Genomic DNA, 13,354 nt, shown 5'->3' with positions numbered 1-13,354 from the left:
GCCGCGCTGCAGGAGCACGATTTCTGTTCTCATCCTGAAGCAAAGTTCTTAACCTGAAGCATTATTTCTAGTTTAGTGGAGTCTGTAACCTGAAGCGTATGTAACCTGAAGCATATGTAACCTGAGGTGCCACTGTACACAGCTTGCCAAATTTTGTTTTTAGGCATTCAGCTAACAATTATGTTATCGGGGAATTCAGACAGATTATAGGTAGATGTGTATGTATATAGGAGAGGGGGTCATCCCAAACAGACTTGTCTAATTTCATAATTTTCTTTTAATTCATTCCCCACTTTCTGTGCAATCTTAATGTCAGGTGTGCTGTGACTACAGCAAATGAACTGGTAAAAAGGTCTCTGTGGGATCTACTGTGTGCCCAGTTAATTTGTACACTGTGTGCCCAGTTAAAGTGGTTCTTTCTTACCAGAGCACATCACTTACCAACTCCAACAGCTGGTCCTAGGACTTGTAGCCAAAGTATAGTCTGTTAAGTAGCTCTTGTACATAAATGGTTGGGGGACCTGGGTATGTTTCACCTGGAGAAGAGAAGATTGAAAGGTGATATGATAGCCATATTCAAGTATCTGAAGGGCTGTCACATGGAAGATGAAGCGAGCTTGTTTTCTGCTGCTCCAGAGGGTAGGAACCAAACCAATGGATCCATTATTTTTTTTTTTAAAGGAGATTCCAACCAACCATTAGGAGTAACTTTATGACAGTAAGAGCTGCTTGACAGTGGAATGGACTACTTCAGAAAGTGATGGACTCTTCTCCTTTGGAAGTTTTTAAACAGAGGTTGGATGGCCACCTATCAGGGATGGAGGTAGATAAATGCTCCTTGTTACTAATTCTGGGCCAGAATGGAAGAGAGTGGCTTAGCTCAGAACATAACTCGGTTGAGGACACTCTTCTCATGTTAGTGAAACAGGTGTACCACACCCCTGCAGATGACATCAGTGTGATGTGGACACCACACAAATACCAAACTGCACAGGCCCTTGACTTCCAGAATTATTCTTCTTAGAAAATGAATGGTGATATACTAACTGGATATATGTGTGGTGTGTCCACATAATGAATTAGTTTATTTACATGATGCTCACCTCCCTCCATTCCTTTACAATGCAAAGCCTGGTGCCATCTCACAGTATTGTATCTGAACTGGGCTAATGATGTCAGCAACTGACATGCTTGTCGCTGAAAATCAGGTTGTCATATTTCATGGGGAGGCAGATGGAAAAATGGGTCTGGTGACTAGAATATTATTCTAAAGACTACCCCAAAATTCCAACTGCTGGAAACAATTAATCTGATATGTCCTTAGCATATAAAAAGTGGGTACATAAAAAAAATACACTACAATCTAGTAAATAAATCAAAGTGCTAATTTATTAGGATTTTCAGATTTCCAAACTTTACCACATACTGTTTACTACAGCTAAAAAGCTAGTATTTCTACCAGTCAAATTTGGGAGGGAGGATTAGGACATATTCTCCAGAATTAATCACAATCAAATGGAACAGAGGAGAAAATAGCTACAGTTAGAAAAGTAGGGCACTTCAATGCCCCTGGCTTATCCCCTCTTCCTTCATAACACATTCTTTTGGGAGGAGGGGAGGGGAAGTGCTACTACAGAATGATTCTCCAGTTGGCATTAATAAGTGCCAGGCCAGCTAGTAATCATGCCTTCTTAAATTTAAAATGTTCACAATGTTTCATGATTGCTGAGGTTAGAAGGAAGTTCCAATGTAATTGCACATCCTCACAACTGCTTTCCAAGCCTGTGTAGACGAAGCCTTGTTGTCCATTTCAGCACTTTAAAAATGTTACACTTAAAAAAAAAAAAGGATTCCTAATGCTACACAACCAGGATGAAAACTTTCGAGATTATGATAATTTTCTGTTATTATTCCGCGGTCATGTCTGATACCTCCTTATCTGCCTCTCTCTTGCTAAAAGACATTTGCTGATCTTAAACCTGGCTTGAATGAATAGCAATTGTTCCCATTTGGTTTTCAAGGTACTTTTTTTTTTTGTTTGTCTACCCCATTCACTGGCCTGAAATCAGCAAGGCCTCAGATGGCTGTTGCTATGGCAACCCTGTTCATTCAACACTGGAGTATAATGAAGACAATGTGTTTTCCATTTAGATGAGTTTTGGAGCAAAAAAAGAGAGAAGACTTCTGCTTAACAGCTCCACAGAATGCAGGGTAATATAATCAGGTTTTCTGTAGTACCAGTTACATCATGGTGTGATCCTAAGAGAGAGAATGTTACACCCACATTTAACCATAATTATGGCAGTGGTCAGATTAATCAAATGTGAGATTGTATTTCCTATGTTTTAAAGACTTTGCCAAAGAAAACAGAAGGGAAATATATTCACACCGTATTTTATGTAAAAACGGCAAATGGGTTAAATTAAAAGTTAATACTTTTTCTACTGTTGATACTTTTTTGCCTTTATGGACTTGATAACAGACACTTCAGATATTCCTTTTAATGTGCCTCTTTTCTCAATTCTTAAGCAGGAGTGGCATTTAAACAAAAATAAATGAGAGTGGTTCAGAACAAATGTATGTGAATAATTATTGATTTTAAATGGGCAGGAAACACTTTCCCCTCATTCTACCATTCATTTGTTTTTGTTTGAACTAGTTAAATCCATATAGTTGCTAAGCAGAATAATATGTGATCGCAGAAAATACCAAGAAACCCAAAAACAATTCTGCATCACTGAAATTTGTGTAAAATCATTTACAAAAACTGTTTCCTAAAGAGCTTCAGAAGTGGGTTCACTTCTGTCACTTCCACTTTAAGGTCACTCTTGTCTAGTTTCCTTACATTTTATAGCTACTCAGAGCCTTCCAGGTGGCACTAAATATAAATATAAATATAAATATAAATAGTTCAGTTTTATCTCCAACTTTTAGAAACTACTTCTATTTATCTATTTACATTTCTTTCACAATGCCATCCCAAGGACTTTGGACAGCCAACACCATCTGATTAAAATAAATCTGTATAAAAACCAATGGAGCATTCATTGACAGTCTTTCTATACATGCCTTTGTTGACACACATATCTGAGTTTCATACAGATGCAAATCATGCTTGAGATAGAAACTTCATTAAACTATTAAAACAGCTGGACCAAGTCTTTAATTAATGTAACAATAAAAACCCAAATCCAGATGTGTCGAGGATACCTGTGCACATGCAAAAGTTCCAAGAAAGTGTCCATATCTGGATGCAAGTGAGTATCACCTGCAGTTAGCAGTTCTCAAAGTTCCCTTTCATACATTACCATAGTGGTTAGGTTGTGCCTTCCCTATGGCTTGATCCTACATTGGTCTAGTAATGTTTGAAAGGTAGAACCTCACAACAAAACATAAGGTACTACCTACAGCAGAGTCAGTGGCTCAGATGGAGATGATAGTGTCATATGCCACATCCTATCCCCCAAAAGCTGGCCACAGAAGAAATGCAACCAGCGCATAACATGTTAACTGGCTCAAAGTCAACATCACCCAGGGTTTATTGATTTGATTTAGTTTTGAGGATATCTAGTATCTGAAGGAAATGGTCAAAGGCTAGGACTAGAGGAGTCAATAGTCTTCAGAGGGCCCTGCCTAGACCCTCCAGTGGGATGAGTCATCAAGTTAACCAAATGTCCTCCAGTCCACTCTTGAAAACATATTATTATTAATTACTACTACTATTTATCTGCACTTCACCCTAATCCAAAGACAAATTACAAAAAATACACTGGGTCCTGAACATATACATCTCAGGTGTTAAAGGCCAGGGTAAAGAGATGCATAATAAAGTTGCCTGATACACCTCTGTGGGAAGAGAGTTCCACAATTTAGGGGCTGCCACAAAGAATGTCCTCTCTATGATTTTATTATTCCTGGGCCAACACCATCCCTGAGCTTCTGAGGGTGCTGGAACTATCAAGAAGAGCCACCTCAGCTGATATTAACACTTGAGTCTCTAAAGAAGGATGCAGTCTTTCAGATATTTGGGCCCTGAGTGGCTGAGGGCTTTAAACACTTGAACTGGGCCCAGAAACAAACTGCCAACCCATGCAGCTGTTTCAAAACAGGGGTTGTTTGTGAACTAAATGGAACACGTGATCTTGCCACTGCATTTTGGATCAATTGTGGTTTCCAAGTCATCTTCAAGAGCAGCCCCATGTACAACATAATGCAATAATTCAATCTAGAGGCTACCAAAGCATGGGATACAGTGGCCAAGTTATCGCTGTCTAAAAAGGCTATAGACAGTGAACCAACTGTAACTGAAAAGGGGCACTCCTAGCCACAGAGGCCACCTGAGCTTCAAGTGACAGTGCTGAATATAGGAGCATTGGGAAAGAACAATTTGAAAGAGGTATCACTTTTTTTGCGTTGTTTTTGCAAAACAAGAGGCAGCCAACTGTTACCTGCTGAAAGTAGGGGCTGGTTCACATGTGGCATGTTTGCACAAGAGGTCCATTTAGTGCAGCATCCTGATCTCAAAGCAGCCAACCAGATGCCTATGGGAAGCCCACAAGCAGTGCATAAGTACAACAGCTTATGCTCCCTGCAACTGGTATCCAGAGGCATACTGCTCTCTGATACTGGAACTGATGGTGCTAGAACAATTCCCCTATGAGGAAAGGGCTCCTGTTACATTCTTATGATGAACACAACTTCCAATGGTGACACACGTTTGAATAAGACATCTGTCGCCTTCCTTCCCACACAATATTTTCTAGCGCAGTCAAGTTCACACATTCAGTTGCCATTGATATACAGTTTTTAGAAAAAAGGAACAATCATGCTTTCTCTTTATAGTTCACATATTCATTTAAGTGCAGCTACAGTTATTACATTTCATAGACACACTCATTAATGTAAGAAGGGCTGATTTTTATTTCCCTTGGAAAATGTATTCAGGCCATTTAGTGTTCCAAAGAAAATGGGTACCGAACAGAAAAAAATGTGTAAAGCACAATTTCTCCCATTCAAAGAGCAATCAAGCCATATTTTTTTGTACAAATGATCAGCTTCAAGTTACCAACCTTTTTAAGTCAGAGGACAACTGCAGAAGTAGGCTGTGTTTTGTTGATGGCACAGAAGCTAGGATGTTTTTCATACGGCCACCTTTTTTCAATATGGGATATTATTGCAAACAGTTCGGGTGGGATTCACAAAAATCTGTTTGGAGTGAATTTGTAAGGCATGTAACACAGCAGCAATCCTGGGTTTGCCACCAAGCTCAATAGCAAACCACAGCCAATCCTGGCTCTCTAATGAGAATACCTGTATGATTTCAATTACCTTATTTTCACCTTCACCTTTCACATTTTTTTAGGCGTACACTTGTGAAATCTTACATGACATACTGTGTGAGGAGGCCCTTAACTTCACTATAGCTGACTGTTACCTTAGAGTACGTTTGCTAGAAATAGCAGAACACCGCAAATCGTTTCTTTACCTTGGAACACATGTGGAGAATTGTCCCCACACTAAAATTTCAGCAATTTTAACACTGACTCACGTTATAGGATTGTAGTAGAGCCGAAAATTACAGTAAATTTGAAAGCTGACACATTTTCTGCAGCATAGCTTGACTCTGAATATATGTAAATGGCTGGGAATCCCATAAGACTTACTACTCAAGCATAAAACTTGTGCATCTCACTGTGATCACCAAAAGGCTTATTCAGAACAAAATGCTTGCAAAACTTGATATTATGCAAGTCAGGTTTGACACACCATGAGAGATTTGGTATTCAATGTCATCCATATGCTTGCTTTTTCATCCCATTCTAAGGAAATCATGGAAATTCCGTGCCTGAAATCAGTAATGGAGTTATGGGAGAGATATTATTGGTTTGTTGTTGTTGTTATTTTTATTATGTATTCTGTAGTTTTTATGTTGTAATTTTAAGTTGTGAAACACCCTGAGGGTGCTATACAAATATCCTTAGTTATGTATATAAATACATTACTAATGTTACTTGAGCAAATGTAAGTTGAAATTTAGAGACATACATCTGTTGGAGGTGTGGTGAATTTGGTGTCAATTAATTATTTTGAAAATGAGATTCAGTTAGAAGTTGTGGGAAGCAATACTGAGGTATATTGATCAAATTACAGGATATAATTTACTGGAGGATCCATTGTTATACTGATAAACTGAATGGAGAAAGATGATGTTGAAATTGCAACTAGCCTGGTAAATGCAGCAAGGAAGTCTATATCATACTGTGGGGAGAGAAGATTGTTTCACTCATCAATTTTTTTAAAGAATCTGGGACATCACTACAATGACAAAATCGACACATTGTATACAAACTCAGCTCTCCTTTGATGGAACCAAATATATCTCCAGTTGGTCAATACTTATTTTATTTTGGAGCAATATACATCTCCTTATTCATATTTTTTCTCTAACAAAATGTGTTTTTTGTAATAGTGTGTATGGACTGGAGTATTAAGATGCTGTTATTTGATAAGATTTTTTATTTTTGTATTCTATTTCAAACAAACAAACAAACAAAAGTCCAAGTTTATCTGAGAGAATACTAAAAGTTAAAGGCATTAATCACAGTAACCTTGGTTATATGCCAGAACCTTTTTCTGAACCACAACGTTTTTCAACAAAACGTTGAAAAACACCCAACCCAGTCTAAATACCTAATGTAAACTCTTGTTAAATGGGTGTGACATTGCTTTCATTTGTGCAGTGTGTGTGCAGGTGGGGTACAATGTTTATAGTAGTGCACAGCATCAGAGATGGTTTAATTTCATATTGCAACACCCTAATGACTTTATTGTTTCAACTCACATTGTGATTTCAGCTGCTATTACCATTTAAACACCTGTATTATCAGAATACTGTGCATGAATGGTTCCTGGATAATTTACTTACATTACAATAGATTAATTCAATGAAAGGATGTGTTATTTCTCTAACTGTTGCACAATTTCAGTCTCCCAGTATAACCTGAAATTTACCACTAAGAACAGCATATAATGTTATACTGGAAGATATATGGTGTGGTTTTTATAAAGTAGGTTTCAATGAATAAAAATAATGCCGAACATGTAAACATAAGGAGAGTGTGTGTGTGTGTGTGTGTGTGTGTGTGTGTATGCGTGTGTGTGTGTGTATATAATCCACAAGGCTAACAAAATTTTGATTCCAGTGAATGTTATCAATAGTATAAAAAACTGAGTTCCAATGAGAAACACACAATTGATTACTATATAATGGGTTTTGTTATTATTTAAAAACCTTTTAAAATGTTTCACCACATTTATTTATTGTTCCGTTTTGTGACGTTATGGATGTAGCTGGCTTGGCTGAAGCAAAGCTGGTCTGGGCTCGGTCATTGTGGGAACTGTGGCTGCTTGGGGACTCTATGTATGGGGAAGAGTGGCATATATACTAAACAAATAAGATTTGGGTTTTAGTGGGGTGTGTTTTTTTCTGGTGAAACACATGGGGCGGAAATTAAAATATCCCTCAATTGGTGAGCCAAAGAAGTTATTATGCAATTTATTTGTTTGGCTAACCAATACTTTGCATGAAAGGCTATCTACAAGTTCAGCTGCAAGACGAATGATGAGATAAACTGATGAATAGGCATGTGTGAAACAGACTTAAGAACATTAGAAGAGCCTTGACAGATCAGATCATTCCCTTTCCAAAAGTGGCCAGTGCAATACCTCCATTAAGCCCACAAAGAAGGCAAGGAGCCTTCCCAGGTTAGTTGCCCCCAGAATCTAGCACTCAGGAGACTATTACCTCTAGCAATGCATACAGTTCCATTTAGCTATCATGACTAACTGCTGCTGATAGACCTCTCTTCTGTTTATCTTCTAGACAAGGACTCATTGGGAAGAGGAAAAGTTTGAGGGTGCGGCATCTGCTAAAGAGCATTTTGCATCCAGTTTCTGCCAGAATTATTGTTGATGGCTGTATATAAATTAACCACACACGTTAGCAATATTGTGAGTTAATGCGCACATAGAAAAAAAGAATCCCTCATTAAGATTTAGGTCCATTATAAGCCTTAATTAAGAATGACACGGTATTTCCCTCCCCTCTTTGAAGGAGAACACAGATACTTGTATCCCTAGTGTATTATAAATGTAAATATCTTTGCCTTGATAGAATATTCTTCTGCTGATGGGAATCGTAATGAAGTGTTGCTTCTGTGATCTCCACATATAATGCATTATTTTCACTTCAGTATCAAGAGACACTTTCAACGTTTTTCAAGTTAAATACCGAAGAAGCTACATTTCTAGGTTGCCTTGTGTCATGTTCAGAACGGGTCACAACGAGGGCTGGATTAATCAGTACGCTCTAGGCTAGGGCCTCCACCAAACAGAGGGTCAGGTTCTAATGTAACTATTTGAGAGAGTTTATACAAGAATAGAGGCTTATGCTTCTCTACAGTATTTATTTGCCAGGCTTGTTTAAAATTCTATACAGTGCAAAAAAGAAAGAACGGGTGGGGTGGGGGAGGTTTTTCATTAAGCACAAACCAGGAGCAAGAGGATAGCTTCTAGTGGTGAGGAAATTTCAAATTTCAATATGAGGAAGAAAATATTCATGCTACATTTCATCATTCACCTTATGGGTCATCCAGCATGAGTCTCAATTTGCCAATAGCGTTCGAAGGGTGAGAAAATATGTTAATTAGAGTTATACTTTCTTTCAAAGAGGAAATGCAGACTTTCTAAAACAAAAGAGCTAAAGAATGCCTTGAAGACAAGCTGGCAAATAAATTCATGAATGTTGCTACCCCCACTCCCAAATTATTACCCCCCAGCTCCTGTGCACACATACTTATATTAGTCATCTGTGGCACGCTGATAGCCGGGCCGACTTCCTGCCTGGTCACCCATGGCAAATTCTAAGTCACCACAGATAAGTAGGCAAGTGGCTACTTTATAAGCCTTCTAAAAAGACCCAGTGCTACTTCAAAACAATTTTAATAATTTGCTGTTCCTCTGAAATATTCACCAAAATGTCCAGATGAAACAAAATCTGATGATGGGGACTTGACAAAGTCACAAAGAAGGATTTCTCTCTCCAAAATGCTACTCTACTATGCAGCAACCAAAAGCATAGAAGAACCAACATGAAAGAAAAGGAAAAGTATTGCTGAGTTGGCTCCTGCTCTATGCCATTAAGACATTTATGGTGCTTATCAGTAAGATATCCAGCTTTCTTGAAGGACAGCCCTGTCTGTCTCCTTTATCTCCAGCATTACATGTAATTGCAAGGACTTTTCTCTTTCATGCTGATCTTCTGTAAATAACTTAAGGTTATTAGAGCTGATGAAGCAATAAAAAAAATTCTATTCTGTATTCTCCTTTATTATGGTCTCAGGAACCATTTGAATATGCACTGAAGTCCACTGGAGGTCCCCAGACCACAGTTTAAGAACCACCAACAGGGAATGCAAATACTTGCAGATCACTTGGCCAGCATTGCCCCCTTCTCATCCTTTATTCACAAGAACGCTACTATTCTCCCTTAGCCGTAATGCTGGTGTTGATATCCAGAAGTCCCTTTGATTATATCCTCAGACCAGAATGAGCCCGTTTAATCATCTGCTGTATTGTTCCAGACACTCGCTATTAACTGACAAAACTGAATTTGAGAAAGGCTTCCTTTATTATTGCTTTTCCCGACATCACTTCTAATTATTTTTTCTAGCACCATGGGGTTAAGGAAACACATACACACTCTGAAAAGCCTACTGGAAGTAAAACCAGAGTCAAATTCCAAGCAATGAAATCCAGCCGGATCTGCTGCTGTCACCTTGTTTTCCATCAGCCCCTATAAATGACTGTATCTTGAGGTGCATTTGCATGCTACCTTGGCACATAAATACATTACAGTAGCTAGAAAGTATGGGAGGGAGGACTGGCGGTAAAATGCATTGTAAACACAGCACTACATAACTGGGTTGTTTCAATGCAATCCCACTGAATCTTTACAGGAAATTAAATGGAGAAAAGAATTAATGTTGATATGGATTAGATCTCTGATTTGGGGTACATTTTCTCTCACTCTTACTCTCTCTCTCATTAACAGCTAAGATTCACACCACACCCCAAGCTAGGGATTGTTCTCAGTTTGTTAAATGAGTAAGGTATTGCAACAAAAGGCATTTTAACCATCCCACACACTTCCATGGAAAATTTGTATTCTGTTAAACCAGAGCCCCAAAATAATATTCTAGAATCATAGAGTTAGAAGGGACCTCAAAGGTTTGTCCAGGACAGCTAAACCATGAGCCTAGGTTTAGAAGACATGCCAAGTAAAAACATGGTTTAACACAGTGCAGCATAGTAGCAGAACCCGTGGAGAAGCAAAGTACTGTATCTCCACTATGAGATCCTGGACACTTGCTGGCTTGTGATATGCAAAAAGGGGCAGAGATTTAAATAGACATTCTCTCACCACTCTTCTATACTGCAACTCACTAGCTTAAATGCTTCGGAAAAGAAAGAAATGTGATTTAAATTTGGATTTCAGAGATGAAATTATTCACAAGACTTGAGGAAATTAATTCTGATTGCTAAGGCCTGGTAAAGTAAATGAGCTTACCAGAAGCCAGTTAAGGCTCACAAAGGAGGAGGTCACATCCAAGTTGAGTATTCTCACATCTACAGAGACTCCTGAGAATCACACACATCTTCAATCATGACACCATAAAACAGACAATCATGTCATCTCATGCTAAGCTGAAGTTCCAACGTAGCTAAGATATACGACATAAAATGGCTTTTAACTTGGTTTCTAAAGGCATCGCTAACATACCCTGCCCCATCATACATAGTTCGGTCCTGCATCATTTCATGCAGTTTGGTAGGAGGGCTTTGTCCTCAACAAACTTGAAGTGTGTGGTGACACAATCACCTTTGAAGAGGACACAGGCCAGCTGGTACATAATATAATGCTTCATAAGCACAAACACCTCAAGTTTGATATTTAACAAAGACTTTGGAGAGCTGAATTCAAGATGATAGGAAAATTACAGACTTTATTGGGCTAGAATGGACCATTGCTGAAGTACTTACTGTCAAAGCTGTATATGTAAGCACACAGATTCTGAGGGAAAGCAGAATCTTTTGGGAATCTTTTATCTTCTTCTACTTATTTTGGAAAGTGATCTGATCATCCATCTGTTCACCATAGGTTCAACCACCTCTCAAGTGATCAGTGATAAATTTGCTGTTAGGGTTCCCAATCCCAGGGTGGTGATCACTTTCAACATTTAGACTCAGCCACTATTTTGAATCAAGATGGCGGACACAACATGATTTTGGCATGACTTTGCCCCCTTTTTTGGTAAAGTCCAGCCACCTCTTGAGATATCACAAAACACAACACAACAGTTCCTAAGGTGGAGTCAGCGGACTTCATCACCATGTGGATACCAGGCACCATTTTGAATGAAGATGATGGATGAAAACACAACTTTAGTGCGCATTTTCTGGCACAAGTTTGGCCACCTCTTGAGATATCACCACCAAAATCAGCATTAGGGTTCCCAAGGTGGGGACAGCAGGCTTCACTGACTTTTGGATGCTGGGTGCCATTTTGATTCAATATGGCAGACCAAAACATGACTTTGGCATGACTTTGCCATTTTTTTGGCATAGGTTTGCCAGTGAAACTGGGCTCAATGGTTCATGTGGTGGGGCTGCCATCTTCACTGATGTCTGGATGCCAGGCTCCATTTTGAATCAAGAAGGCAGACCCGAATGTGGCTTTAGTGTGACTTCGTCTGATTTTGGGCATGATGGGTCCCATCACAAATTGTACTGTTCATTTTACAATCCCAACATTTGTGGGTTTCTCCAAATTCCCATGCAGTGCCAGGCACTCCCAGCTAATATCACTTTAAAAGGGAAGGGAAACAAATTCCTAACCTTTATGGCTGTGAATATAAGCTTTAAAATACATGGGCAAGGCTTGCTGAAATTTCAGAAACAAGTGGGGGGGCTTAATAAAATTTCCAGTGGTTGGAAAGAAAGGCTTCAATGCCCTGCAAAGTGCCTTCCCCTCCTCCCAACTGCCAAAAAGCAGAATTACACAAAATAAATTACACAGATTAAAATATGCAGAAAATAAATTATGCCATTTGTGAAATTTGCATAATTCCAACAAGTCAACTAATTCAAGCTTTCTTGGTGCACAATTTGGATTTCTTGGGCTTGGAATCTTAATTTTTTTCATGAAGCCTGTTTATAAACTGAGAAAGGGACAAAGTTCACAATATCAGACATCATTTTGCAGCCTTTGGGTTAAACAATTGTAATGTTCTTTGTACTACACAACTATAATTTGAGAGAGAGAAAGAGGAATATCTCCCCGGTGTTTTATTCTAAGTCTTACACAGCATACAAAATGTCTTCTGTTCTTATCTTTATTAATTTTTAAAGGGTGTGACTTTTTTGAGACATATCTATTACTTATGTCTATTACTTTCAACCAATCAAAAATGTTTAGAAACCAAAAGTTTATGGGATATTTTACAGAATAATTAAACAGGCAAAGAATTATAATGTACAAGAAATCCTACCATGAAAAATATTCTTGGGGCTATCTGAAACATGGCTGAACTATATCATAGCAACAGACTCCTTTAAGTTTTTAAAAAACAAGAACACTAATAGCAGCTATTTATATAGCGTATTTTAAAGCCTCCCACATTCATTATCTCAGTAAGCCTTACAACAACCTTATAAATGCATGTCAACATTAGTACTGTCTCTTATTACAGATATGGGGCTGAGGTTGTGAAAGTAGCTTACGTAAAGTTACCTTTAAAGTAGAAGTGCAGTTTGAACCAAGAACTTTGGCAGCTCACAGTTAGCCATACATACACAAACAAACACAAACTCCCTCCCCTTGTTCCACTTAATTCCACATCCAAAATTTGCCCAAACCGAGGGGGAAGGCAACTGATCTGCCTTTCATGCTATACTAGATATCAGTATTTACAATTTCCTCACAACTGAGAATATGGCCATTGTTTCCATGGGCCACTGGCATAAGGGATGAGAGATGTGTTCAACAGGCTCTCTGGAGCATAGGAAGCCTTGATTTATCCAGAACCTTATTCTAAGGAGTACTGAGTGTAATAGTTGATCCAGCCCTCTTAACAAAGTACCAATTACAATTAATGTGGTAGTTCTCTCCTACTGAGCAAAAGGGGTCCTCCTACATATTAAGCTAGATAATATATTTGCACTTTACTGCGGCAAAGGTCAGAATTCATTCATTGTCAGCAAACTACCAGCAGTCATTTACCATGCAGAGTGTCTG

The 13,354-nt window shown here is 38.6% G+C and overlaps 1 protein-coding gene across 15 annotated transcripts in view; it reads right to left on the bottom strand.

Annotated features, from left to right (window-relative positions):
* ZMIZ1 (zinc finger MIZ-type containing 1) overlaps positions 1-13,354 on the bottom strand; it is a 377,100-nt gene that overhangs the window by 169,724 nt on the left and 194,022 nt on the right. For 3 of the 15 annotated variants that reach the window (XM_083738293.1, XM_083738285.1, XM_083738298.1), the window contains exon 5: positions 442-536. The exons of the other annotated variants lie outside the window; for them this stretch is intronic. The gene's annotated coding sequence lies outside the window, so the exon portion shown is untranslated. The remainder of the gene's footprint in view (positions 1-441; positions 537-13,354) is intronic. 15 annotated transcript variants of the gene reach the window in all.

This window comes from Podarcis gaigeae, assembly GCF_964106915.1.
Source record: "Podarcis gaigeae genome assembly, chromosome: 5".
NCBI classification, from domain to species: Eukaryota; Metazoa; Chordata; class Lepidosauria; order Squamata; family Lacertidae; genus Podarcis; species Podarcis gaigeae.
Note: the sequence above shows the minus strand (reverse complement) of the source record. Positions and strands in the feature narration are given on the sequence as shown.